This window comes from Oryctolagus cuniculus, chromosome 5 (assembly GCF_051225735.1).
Source record: "Oryctolagus cuniculus isolate XC-2025 breed Fujian yellow rabbit chromosome 5, ASM5122573v1, whole genome shotgun sequence".
NCBI lineage: Eukaryota > Metazoa > Chordata > Mammalia > Lagomorpha > Leporidae > Oryctolagus > Oryctolagus cuniculus.
Genome location: NC_142871.1, coordinates 132,834,806 through 132,846,625, shown reverse-complemented (window position 1 = coordinate 132,846,625; position 11,820 = coordinate 132,834,806). Strand labels below are relative to the sequence as shown.

At 56.4% G+C, this 11,820-nt stretch overlaps 1 long non-coding RNA gene across 1 annotated transcript; it reads right to left on the bottom strand.

Annotated features, from left to right (window-relative positions):
* Nucleotides 1–10,778: 10,778 nt before the first annotated feature.
* LOC103349749 (uncharacterized) lies at nucleotides 10,779–11,428 on the bottom strand. Its single transcript, XR_517888.5, has 2 exons — nucleotides 11,188–11,428; nucleotides 10,779–10,861 (listed from the first exon to the last, which is right to left on the bottom strand). It is a non-coding gene; the product is annotated as an uncharacterized LOC103349749 (long non-coding RNA).
* Nucleotides 11,429–11,820: the final 392 nt, after the last annotated feature.

The window sequence follows — 11,820 nt, the reverse complement described above, 5'->3', positions numbered from 1 at the left end:
AAGCCAGGAGCCAGGTGCTTCTCCTGGTCTCCCATGGGGTGCAGGGTCCAAGTACTTGGGCCATCCTCCACTGCACTCCCGGGCCACAGCAGAGAGCTGGCCTGGAAGAGGGGCAACCGGGACAGAATCCGGCATCCCGACTGGGACTAGAACCCGGTGTGCTCTGGCGCCACAAGGCGGAGGATTAGCCTAGTGAGCCGTGGCACCGGCCTGGGAGCTTTCCTTTCCGTTCTGTTCGTTTGAGCTTCCATCTGCTGCTTCAGTCCTCCAAATGCCCATCAGAGCTAGGACTGGGGCAGAGCCAGAACTCAGTGCAGGTCTCCCAGGTGTGTGACGAGCTCAGTTACTAGGGTTGGCCCTGCTGCCTCTCATGGTCTGTGCCAGCCGGAAGCTGGGGCAGGAGCCACAAGCCGGTATTGGACACAAGCGCTCCAAGGACACCGGCGTCTTTCCACGTTCCTGCGCAAGCAGACTCAAAGGACTCAGCCCTGGGGCCATCTCCAGACATTGTGATTTAGTCTATGCTCTGGAAGTCGATCCTGACGAGTCACTGGCCCTGCAGTGGTCCTGTTGATCCCTTGGGCTCCATCTTTAAGTGAGTGTGTTTCAAAAGTTCATGGAAAAAAGGCAATTTTCTTTTTTAAAGATTTATTTGAAAGGCAGAGTTACAGAGAGAGATGGAGAGCTATCCACTAGTTCACTCCCAGATGGCTGTGCCAGGCCAAAGCCAGGCGTCAGGAGCTTCTGGATCTCCCACGTGGGTACAGGGGCCCATGCACTTGGGTTATCTTCTACTGCTTTCCCAGGCTGTTAGCAGGAAGCTGGATTGGAAGTGGAGCAGCTGGAACTCAAACTGGTGCCCATAGGGGATGTTGGTGCTGCAGGCTATGGCTTAACCTGCTGTACCCTAGCGCCGGCCAAAAAAGGGAATTTAAAGATGTTCATTTAGGGCCCGCATTGTGGCAAGGCCAGTAAACAGCTGCCACCTGTGACGCCTGCATCCCATTTTGGTATACTTTCATGTCCTAGCTGCTCCACTTCTGATCCAGCTCCTTGCTAAAGGCCTAGGAAGGCAGCCAAGGATGGCCCAAGTGCGTGGGCCCCTGCCACTGGCATGGGAGACCCAGATGAGGCTGCTGGTTTCTGGCTTAAGTTTGGCTCAGCCCTGGCCGTTGTGGCCATTTGGAGAGTGAACCAGCAGATGGAAGAGTAAATAAATAAATAAATAAGTAAATTCTAGAGTAAATTAATAAGTAAATAATAATAAGTAAATTCTAAAGTAAATAAATAAATCTTGAAAAGCTATTGATTTTGGTGGAAAACTTTGAAACCCATGTATAGGTTTTCCCTAATATGCATTTTACACAACCTCTGAAGATCCCTTGCATGCATGAATTTCAACCTTTTTTGCACTGAAATATTTAAATTCCATTTTCCACAAACTTACTGAAGTACTTTGTACCTGTCTGCTCTGTACCCCATTTTCCCAACTTCCCTGTGTGGAACAAGCCACATTTCCACAACCATGCCCTTAGCCTGGGACTTGGGCTGCTGCCACAGCCTCTGCCCAATCCTGTTGCTCTTTCTTAACCATGCGCAAAGAGGCAGCCCTGGTTCTGTTGAGTCCAGGTTCTGGGCTGGGAACTCCTACCATCCCTTGGGCGCCTGCCGTGGTGCCCCTGTCCCCAGCACATGCTTTCCTTTACCCCATTTGTCATTCGTGTTGCGGGTGCTCCCTCCCCGCAAGGCGTCGGGGAGGAGAGGTGGACAAACGCAAGGGAAGGGACATGGAATGGAATTACTGCTGAGCACAGGACTGGAGCTTTGCCACATTGACCCGTGACATTGGGGACATCCCCCGTTACTCGGGAAATGGAGAGAGTGCTCTCACACCCGAGCCTCTTTTTTGGTAAAAACAAATTTGGTAATGATCCTGGACTATTTTGAAGTGAAATCCATTTTTTAAAAAAGGGAAGCCTGGTGTGGCACTTGGCACACAGGGTTAAGCTGCCATCTGCAGCCCTGGCATCCCATATGGGTGCTGGTTTGAGTCCCCTGCTGCTCCACTTTCAATCCAGCTGCCTGCTAATGCGCCTGGGAAAGACCCAGGTCCTTGGGCCCCTGCACCTACATTGGAGACCCGGAGGAAGCTCTTGGCTCCTGGCTTCGGATCAGCCCAGTTCCGGCTGTTGCGGCCATCTGGGGAGTGAATCAGCAGATGGAAGACCTCTCTGTCTCTACCTCTCTAACTCTGTCTTTCAAATAAATAAAAATCTTTTTTTAAAAAAGCAGTTAACAAAATAAACTTTATTTCCATGTGTGTCGGGACAACCGCTAGAAGGCGTGTCAGGTTCTGGAACTCAACTTGGAGCCATTCCACGTTGACTACAGGGCAGGAAGTGTGCGTGGAGCCACACCAGAGCACCGGGATGGAAACCAGAGCAGAGAGTAATATGATAAGCAGGAGGGGGCGATAAGGCTTACGTGAAGTTAAGGTAGCCTGCCAAGACAGACGGACAGACTGAAATGGAAAAACGAGGAAGTACAAGATGGCCTTAAAACTTGTATCAAAATAATTCCCTGGTTGTGACCTGGGGCTAATGAGAATAATAGGTGTGGAGTAAGTACTGCAATCCCTGGCACTTACTGTGGAAGCATGAAAGAGCACGTATCCTTAAACAGAGGAGCAGCTGGGGTAGGAGAGCAGTTAGAATTTACAGGGCATCCAGTTGATTCTAGAGCGTCATTCCGTATTCACACTTTCTCTCCCCGATGGCCTCATCCCGAGTTACAGGGCTTTTGCCAAGCCTGTGTGTGGACGGGTAATCCTCCGTGTGTCAGACATTTGGTATCTCCGTCCTTTCCCCTCTAAGGCCAGACCAGTGCCAGTCATTAAAAACCTCAACATAGCAATTGCTCAACTGCCCACTAGGAGGCAGTACTGCACCACTGAGAATTTCTGGGTGAAATTCTTTGCCCCAGTGACACATATCTCTTCAGTAGAATTGAGTCTACAGTGACTCCAAAGTCTCCCACTTGACTGTAAACCTGCATTTCAAGACCTTTTTTAAAAAATTATTTATTTGAAAGAGTTACAGAGAAGAAGTAAATAAGCAGAGAGAGAGGGAGATCTTCCACTTGCTGGTTTACTCCTCAAAGGACCACAATGGTGAAAGCTAGGCCGGGCTGAAGCCAGGAGCTTTATCTGGGTCTCCCACTTGGGTGCAGGGGCCCAAGGACCTGGGCCATCCTCCGCTGTTTTCCCAGGCACAGTAGCAGGGAGCTGGATCAGGAGTGGAGCAGCCAGGAGTTGAACCTATATGGAATGCCAGCGCTGCTGGGAGCGGCTTATCTACTACACCACAGCGCCAGCCCCCAAAACTTTGTTTCTTTTACAGATTTATTTCAAAGGCAGAACACCTGGTTCACTCCTCAAATGGCCACAACAGCCATGGCTAGATCAGACCAAAGCCAGGAGCCAGGAGCTGCTTCTGGGTCTCCCATGCTGGTGCAGGAGTCAAAGCACTTGGCCCATCTTCCACTGCTTTCCCAGGCCATAGCAGGGAGCTAAATCAGAAGTGGAGCAGCCAGGATGCAAACTGGCATTCTATTATGGGATGCCAGTATTCCAAGTGGTGTGTTAACCTGCTTAGCCTCGTTGTCCTTAAATTTTTTTGCATCAAGATCAACTCATCTTTTAGTTCCATTTTCCCCACATTTTTGCAGCCCCCCACGTACACTGCTAGGTTACTAGAACGTCCCCCTGTGGGGGAGGAAGGTTCTGTTACCCTACTTTGGAACAGACTTAGGTCCGAGGCCCGTGGGAAGTGGTTTTTGTGGAAGGGGTTTTCCCGTCAGCTGAACGCTGAGGAAGGGGTTTGGATAGAGCTGGCTGTGGACCAGAGCCAAGTGTGTGGGAAGAAAGCACCAAGGCAGGAAACAGAGAGGCTCCCTGTGGGCTGACGAGTCTGCACCCCATGGACTTGTCCTCAGGACAGAGCGGGGGATCAGGACCATGTTTGTGCCAGAGGGATGGTGGTTTGCAAACCGAAAAAGTAGCCAGACTGGAGTGACACCTCATGTAACACACTGACTACATAAAACCACGCAATGGTTTAGCCGTAAAAAGTATACTTCTAGGGGCCGGCGCTGTGGCACAGCAGGTTAAAGCCCTGGCCTGCGGTACCAGCATCTCATGGGCACCGGTTCTAGTCTTTGCTGCTCCACATCCAATCCAGCTCTCTGCTATGGCCTAGGACAACAGCAGAAGATGGCCCAAGTTCTTGGACCCCTGCACCTGCGTGGGAGACCTGGAAGAAGCTCCCTGCTCCTGGCTTTGGATCAGCCCAGCTCCGGCTGTTACGACCATTTGGGGAGTGAATCAGTGGATGGAAGACCTTTCTCTCTCTCTCTCTCTCTGCCTCTCTGTAACTCTGACTTTCAAATAAATAAAATAAATCCTTACAAAAACCAGAAGTATACATTTAATCACGTCGCCTTATAAAGACAGGCACACATTTGGATCAATGCAGTCTTAGGTCAACCTCGGGACTGGACTCATTTCTTTCTTTTGGTTGTTCAGAGAAGTAAGTGCAAAGGGTAATATTTTTAAACACCCGATTTCACAACTCTAGAAGTGATGAAACAGGAGCCAACAGCCTCGAAGCACTGGCTCACTTGGGCGTGTCCGCATGCACGCGGTTGGATAGGTTTGTATAAAGAAAACTTCAAGATGTGGCAGGCCACGCCCACCACACGTAGGCAAGGAACTCAGTTGAGGCCTGTGAGACCCCTGCCCCCGCTCTCTGCTCCTAGCCGACAGCCCTGAGGCCCAGGGCAATGGCATCAGATACTTGGAGCCCGGAGGGTGGGGTGGGGGGGCCACCCCTGGGCACTCGGCCTCCTGACTCCTGGTCCAGTGCCGCTCCTGAGCGACATCTGGCAGGGCAGCACGCCGCGGCCTGGCTGGCCAACCTCTCACCCCGAGAAGGCCCTGGCCGCGTGCCCATCTCCCTGGCAGATAAAGCCGCAGACAGATGGCAAACAGTGCACGGCCCAGGAGCTGACCCAGGTCTGATTCACCAGCGGCTGGTGCCCGTGCCAGTGGCACAGGCTGCCCTCTGGGCCTCTGCTCTTTCTTATCGCTCCTCTCCGCTTGGGGCTTTTGGGCAACAGGCAGACACCTGCGAGCGTGAGAATTGTTCTGGCTTTTTCAGGGAGTGCTTTCCTGGCGGCGCAGCGACTCAGCTGCCCCAGTCCCCGGCAGCTCAGCGTGTTGCCCCATCAGCCTGGTTTCGGTCTCAGGGTGGGGCCGCCATGTGGGGTGGGGCGCTGTGTTCCTAGGGCTGGCCCTTGCCCAGCGCAGACACCTTGGCAACGGGCGGCGGCTCGCGGGCTCAGAACAGGTGGGTCGCCTGCTCCTGGGATTTCAAAACGCCATTTATTGGCATGTGTCTCCCGAAAGGAGCAATGTGCTGAGAAATGATGGGACTTGGAGAAATGTCAGCTGCTCTCCCTCAGCGCCGCTGGGGCAGCGTTTGTCATGGCGGAGCTGGCACGTGTGTCTGGAGGAAGGGCTGCGTGGAAGCCGAGTGTGGCAAGCTTCGTGTGCAGAACCGTGTTCTCAAAGCAAGCGCCCACCCCGGAACCTTGCTGCATGGACACCAGGCTGCTTCTTAAGAACCCATCTCCCTGGGCTTCAAGAATCCAGAGCAGGTGTGTTGCTGCATAGGGCATGGCCTCTCTGTGAGTTCCGTGGTCCCCCAGATCGGGAGCGCCACTGCCTGGACCACACGGCCCTGCCCCTGTGCGCCTGCTCCGGGCCCCTCACCCGGGGCTCTCCCAGCCCTCAAGGCTTGAGTGCACTGGAAACCTCAGTCTCGACAGCAGGGACGTGGGCGTCCCGGTGCCCCCTCCTGGGCTTGTTGGGACGAAGAGGTGAGGTCGCTTATGTCGAGGGTCAACAAGAGCCCGGCAGAGAGGAGGACCTGAGAGTGGCCAAGCTCAGCGCTTCCCTTCAGCGACTCGGCTCCACCCCACGTCTTTGAGTGGCTCAGCGTAGCAAAGGTAAGCCAGGACCACGCTAGCCAAGTCAGACCGCGCACGGCAGCGAGCAAGCGGCCGGGGCCCAGGAGCTTCCGAGTTCACAGGTGGGGTGTCCTCGCCTGCTGCCTGTGCGCCCGGTGCTTGGTGCGGCAGGCTGCGTCTCTTGTTGAGAGGGTGTCCAGGCGCTGACGCCATCGCCCGCTCTGCAAATGGGGAAACAATTCCAGAAAGAGGAAGTGACTTCCCGAAGCTCACGGAGATAGTGGGAAGCGACCAGCTGGGCTGGAAACCCACACTTCCCAGTCCAAGCCCAGCACCCAGGAGCCGGGACCACAAGGGGCCCCACTCAGGTAGGTCCCGGCTGCTTGTGGCTTTTTTTTTTTTTTTTTTTTAAGATTTATTTATTTATTTGAAAGGCAGAGCTACAGAGAGACAGATGGAGAGAGAGAGGTCTTCTATCTGCTGGGTCACTCCCCAGATGGCCACCATGGCCAGAGCTGAGCCGATCCGAAGCCAGGAGCCAGGAGCCAAGGGCTTCTTCCAGGTCTCTCACGTAGGTGCAGGGGCCCAAGGACTAAAAGCCCTTAAAGCCCTGGGAGCAGACAGGCCGGAAGTGGACCCCCGCCTCGGGATTTTCAGGCCACTCAGTTTTGGAGCCGCAGGAACAGAGTTTGCGCTATCTGTAGGCTGACCCACACATCCGTGTGTCATCCGGGCTTTTCCCCACTATATTTATTTGAAAGGCAGAGAGACAGGGAGACAGAGATCTTCCATCTGCCGGTTTACTCCCTAGACAGCCACAATGGCCAGGGCAGGGCCAGGCCAAAGCCAGGAGCCAGGAGCTCTATTCAGGTCTCCCATGTGGTGCAGGGGCCCAAGGACTTGGGCCATCCTCCACTGCTTTCCCAGGCCACAGCAGAGAGCTGGATAGGAAGTAGAGCAGCCAGGACTCAAACCATTGCCCATAAGGGATGCTGAAACCGCAGGCCATAGCTTTGCCCTCCGTGCCACAATGCCAGGCTCCTCACTAATTTCTTTCTTTCTTTCTTTTTTTTTTTTTTTTTTTTGACAGGCAGAGTGGACAGTGAGAGAGAGAGACAGAGAGAAAGGTCTTCCTTTGCCGTTGGTTCACCCTCCAATGGCCGCCGCGGCCGGCGCGCTGCGGCCGGCGCACCGCGCTGATCCAATGGCAGGAGCCAGGTACTTCTCCTGGTCTCCCATGGGGTGCAGGGCCCAAGCACCTGGGCCATCCTCCACTGCACTCCCTGGCCACAGCAGAGGGCTGGCCTGGAAGAGGGGCAACCGGGACAGAATCCGGCGCCCCGACCGCTAGGCGGAGGATTAGCCTAGTGAGCTGCGGCGTCGGCTTCCTCACTAATTTCTAAAAGAGTAACAAACGCGTGCTGAGGACAGCGAGTGAGCCCACACCTTTGTGGACAAGTTGTTTCCCCAGATCCATGAGGATAATTGTGTGGAACACCACACAGAGCGGGCAGCCAGCGAGCCCTCGTTCTGTGATGGCCGTGACCCTCCCAGGGGCCTGCATCAGGGCCCAGGGGGAGGTCAGACCTCCCGGTGGTCCCGAGGGGATTTTTACTTAGATCCCATTTGGAGAAGGGGGTGGTTGGGCTGGAGGTGGCCCAGGGCGTCACTGGCTGTCCCCTGCAGTGAATGGAGCGGTGACCCAGCCTTGACCCCTGCTCTAGGCAGACTGCCATGCAGGGACCAGATGGCCCTCAGGGTCTTCTCCAAAGCCGAGGTTCCAGGGTTTGGGGACTCTGGGGGAGGCAGGTGCTGGTACACTGTGGGGCTGGTGGGCCTAGCGGTCGGCCGCTGGGCAGGGCAGGGCAACGTGCAGCTTTTTGTTCTGCAGGCATTGGGCAAGACTGAAATATTCTCCTAAAATCTGCTTAACCCTCAAGGAACGAATGGAGAAAAATAAGACCCCCGAGTGAGAGTGTGCCCCGGTCCACACGAAACCCACCCGATGCCTCCCCTGTGCACCTCGACTGTGTGTGTAAATTACCTCAGTGCCTGGCTGCTTGTCAAGGGGCCCATGGGAGAAGGACACTGGGGAGGGGTCCACGGGAGAAGGATGCCAGGGAGGTGTTCCCCATAGCGCCTGGGCGACCTCCAAGAAGTTCCACATCAAGAAGTGTCTACGGGGCGGCATTGTGGCACACTGGATTAAGCCACTGCCTGGGACACCCGGAGCGTGTTCTGGCTGCTCCACTTCCCATCCAGCTCTCTGCTATGGCGTGGGAAGGCAGTGGGAGACAGCCCAAGTGCGTGGGCCCCTGCACTCACGTGGGAGACCCGGATGGACTTCCTGGCTCCTGTCTATAGCCTGGCCCATCCCCAGCTGTTGCAGCCTTTTGGGGAGTGAACCAGCAGATGGATGGAAGATTTCTCTCTCTGTAACTCTGCCTTTCAGGGATGGAGGTCGTGGGGCTGTCTCAGAATCCGGAGCCTGCTTGCACTCCAGGCTGTACCATTTTGCAAGCCTGGGCAAGGGGCTTTGTTCCCCGAGCCTCCAGGTTTTCATTTGTGGATGGGAACTAATTCTGCGACTTCCCGGGGCTTCCGTGGGGTCTGAAGGAAAAAATAACCTCTGCCGAGCGGGGGCTGGTGCCAGGCACCGCACACCTGCACCCAGCTGCTCGGTCTCAGGAAACAGCAGCCCCCGGGATCCAGCAAACGGCCCAGCGGCAGGGGGCGCAGCTGGAATTGGTATCCAGACAGTCTGGTTTCAGGGCTGGTTTTCCTTAAGAACCCAGTCAGAGGATCAAGTTCTAGGCCTGGTGACTCCTAGGTATCAGCTTTCTGAGGAGGGCAGACAATTCAAGGACCTTAGAAAGCCCTGTTTCAGACTGTTTAACAGACGGGGACTCTTGGGATCAGAAGGTAAAGGACCCGTTAGAGGTCCTGGTGGTCTGGCAGATGCAGGGTTGGGGGGTGGGCGTGGGGGGAAGCCCCAAGGCCACCAGCCAGCCACACCCAGGCTGGGCGCCGCGGTGACTTCTGTAATCATGACCGCGGATTCATAGCGAGCTCCTAGGCCCTGCCACCTGCCGCATGCTAAATCCACGAGCCCCATCCCCACCCAAGCACATGCTGCAGGTTATAAAGGTGGGGATGGAGGACGATGACACTGTGCAGTGCCGGGTGGCAGCACACACACACGAGGGGCACGCACCTGCGGGGGGTGGGGGGGCAGGGCGGATGTGAGCACGGGCGTCAAGGCCACCGTCCCACTTCTGAGACGGCTGGGAGCCCTCGTCTGGAGCAGGCTTGACTCAGCCCGCAGAGCCCGAGGACTGAGAGTGAATGGAGGCCGCTGTCCGGTCCAGCAGTGAAGCCATTGCTCAGAACAGCCGCATCCCCTACCAGCTCTGCTCCTGATTCCAGCTTCCTGCTGATGCGCACCCTGGGAACCCACAGGTGGTGGCTCAAATGGTTGTGTCTCTGGGTCCTTGAGATCTGAATTGAGTTCTCAGCCCCCAGGGATTTAGAGAGTGGCAGTGGTTGAGGTCTCTCTCTCTCTCTCTCTCTGTCTCTCCATGTCTCCCTCTCTGCCTCTCGAAAATAAAATCAAGTAAAATGAGGCTGGATGAAGTGACTGCTAGCCTGGAACACACCAACTCCAGGCCAAAGGAGGGAAGATTGGTGGCGCAGCTCCTGGAACTGTCCCTGGGGGTACGGAGTGAGGATCCCCACTTCTGTGATCCCCAGGTCCCAGCCAAGGCCACAGGCAGACCCTCCAAGGGCTGCCGGGGAAGTGGAGCCAGCCCCTGGGAAGCCGGTCGCAGGTGGCACGGTCCCCACGCTCCTGTCAGGATTCGAGAAGATGCACATGTGGGCCCGAAGTGCCCTGGCCCCAAGGGCACGCCCACCCCTCTCCCAGGGCAGCCGAGTGTCCCTGCATAATGGCAGGTCTCCTGGTGTCCCTGGGGTCAGGTGTAGGAAAGGGGGACTTTGATCATTGGGTTCTCTATCTGTAGAAGGACAGCCAGATGCAGATCTGCCCTGAGCCCACCTGGCTCCCACACCCTCCCGCCCTGGTGGGCTGTTTGCCCTGGGTGAAGAGCCTGCAGTTCTGAGGTCCAGTCACAAGGTGGCAGCATAGGGGAAGAAGGCAGGTTCTCCCTGCCCAGCCGAGGACTGTGCAGGCAGGTGTGGCTGCCCGCACAGGGGTGTGCAAGGGATGTGGAACACACCAGCAGGGCACTCAGCATGCAATGGGGCAGAAGCCTGGAATCCAGTGGCGGGGGGCAGGACACGCACGTGTGGTTTTCCACGTTGGTCCTCGCCAGTTGAATGTCCTCACTCACTTTCCGCACTGGGATGACTGGGTGTGTGTGTGTTTCAAGGGTGTCCTGCAGGGTGGGTGTGCCCGTGTGACCTGGTAGGAGCTGAGCGTGAGAGTGACAGTGGGGGTGACGGGAAGGGCAGCAGCAGAAGGCTCAGGTGTCGCCAGAGAGGCTGGGAGGAACCCATAAAGCTGGGTGATGTCCCGCCTTATCAGCCAGCCCTTCTCCTGGGTCAACAGGGCCAGAGTGCAAAGTTCACGCAGATAGCGACTGTGGGGCACGAGGCCTGGTGGAGGTGGCCAGAGGAGGCGGTGGAGGCCCGACCGTGGGAGAGGGGACGGCAGGAGGGCCCTAACTTCCCGGCCACACGTGGCTTAAAAAGAGAGCAACGTACAAGGGCACTTTCAAAAAGTTCACGGAAAACAGAACGCAAAGAAGAATTTACTTTGGTATAAAAAGATTTGGAAATCCATGCGTAGCTTTTTCATCGTCGGCAGATCCCGTGCCTGGAAAACATGAGAAAAGGCCCTGGGTGTGAGCAGCGCACTGCGGGTGGGTGGGGAGAAAGCCCTGTGGCCGTCCCCACCCAGGGAAGAGCGGACTCCTGCCCTCTGCCTAACCTCCGCCCTCCAGGGAGCAGCTTCTTACGGGTGGAGCAAGCAAGGAGGGCCCGTCCCCAGGGTGGAGGAGGGCCCGTCCCCAGGGTGGGGGTGTTTCCAGGGGGCCCACCTGCCCTGAGAGGGCAGCTCCCAGCCCCGCGCCCGGAAGGCGGTTAGGAGCACCGTCTCCTGCCCGCTGCGGCTCAGGTTTCGCCCTTGCCTTTTATTTTTACCGAGGACTGGGTGGAGAGCTGCTGGTGCCCCAGGATTACTTTGCAACGACCGCCGGCCTTCCGCAGGGCGCTGGCTTGAGCCAACTGGTCACCATGGAATTTCTTTTTTTAGTGTATAAACAGCCAGGTTTGGGGCAGCTGTTGCCCCTGTCCGGGGCGGAAAGCGGCTTGTTGATGCGGTGGAGCTGCCTGGCTTGTGTTTCTTGGGCAAACACATTCCGTGTCTCGGCTCACCAGCTAGGAGGCCTGGAAAACGTGGCCTGGACACCCGTGGCTTCTGCTGCAGGGGCTGTACCGGGGAAGCCCTGTCTGAATGCCGAAGCCACATGATACAGGGCGTTTATAGCAGTTGGAGCGCTTTGCTTCTCGGTGCCCACCCTGCAGATGGTGAGCCCTCCAAGGTCAGCCAGTCGCTCTCTTTTGAAGCCAAAGCATAAAAATGGTGGCTACCAGCCATGGACAGATCAGGGCGCCCCCGCTCTGCGCGGGTTCTGAGGCCGGCGCTGGCCGTGTGCAGTGCCGCCATGGAGTGTGTTAGACGGGGTGAGGACCCTCCAGGGGCGGGAACACCCCACAATGCACTGCCTGGGGAGCCAGCCGGGAAAAGCAAAAAGGCTCATCCAGCTCATGGTT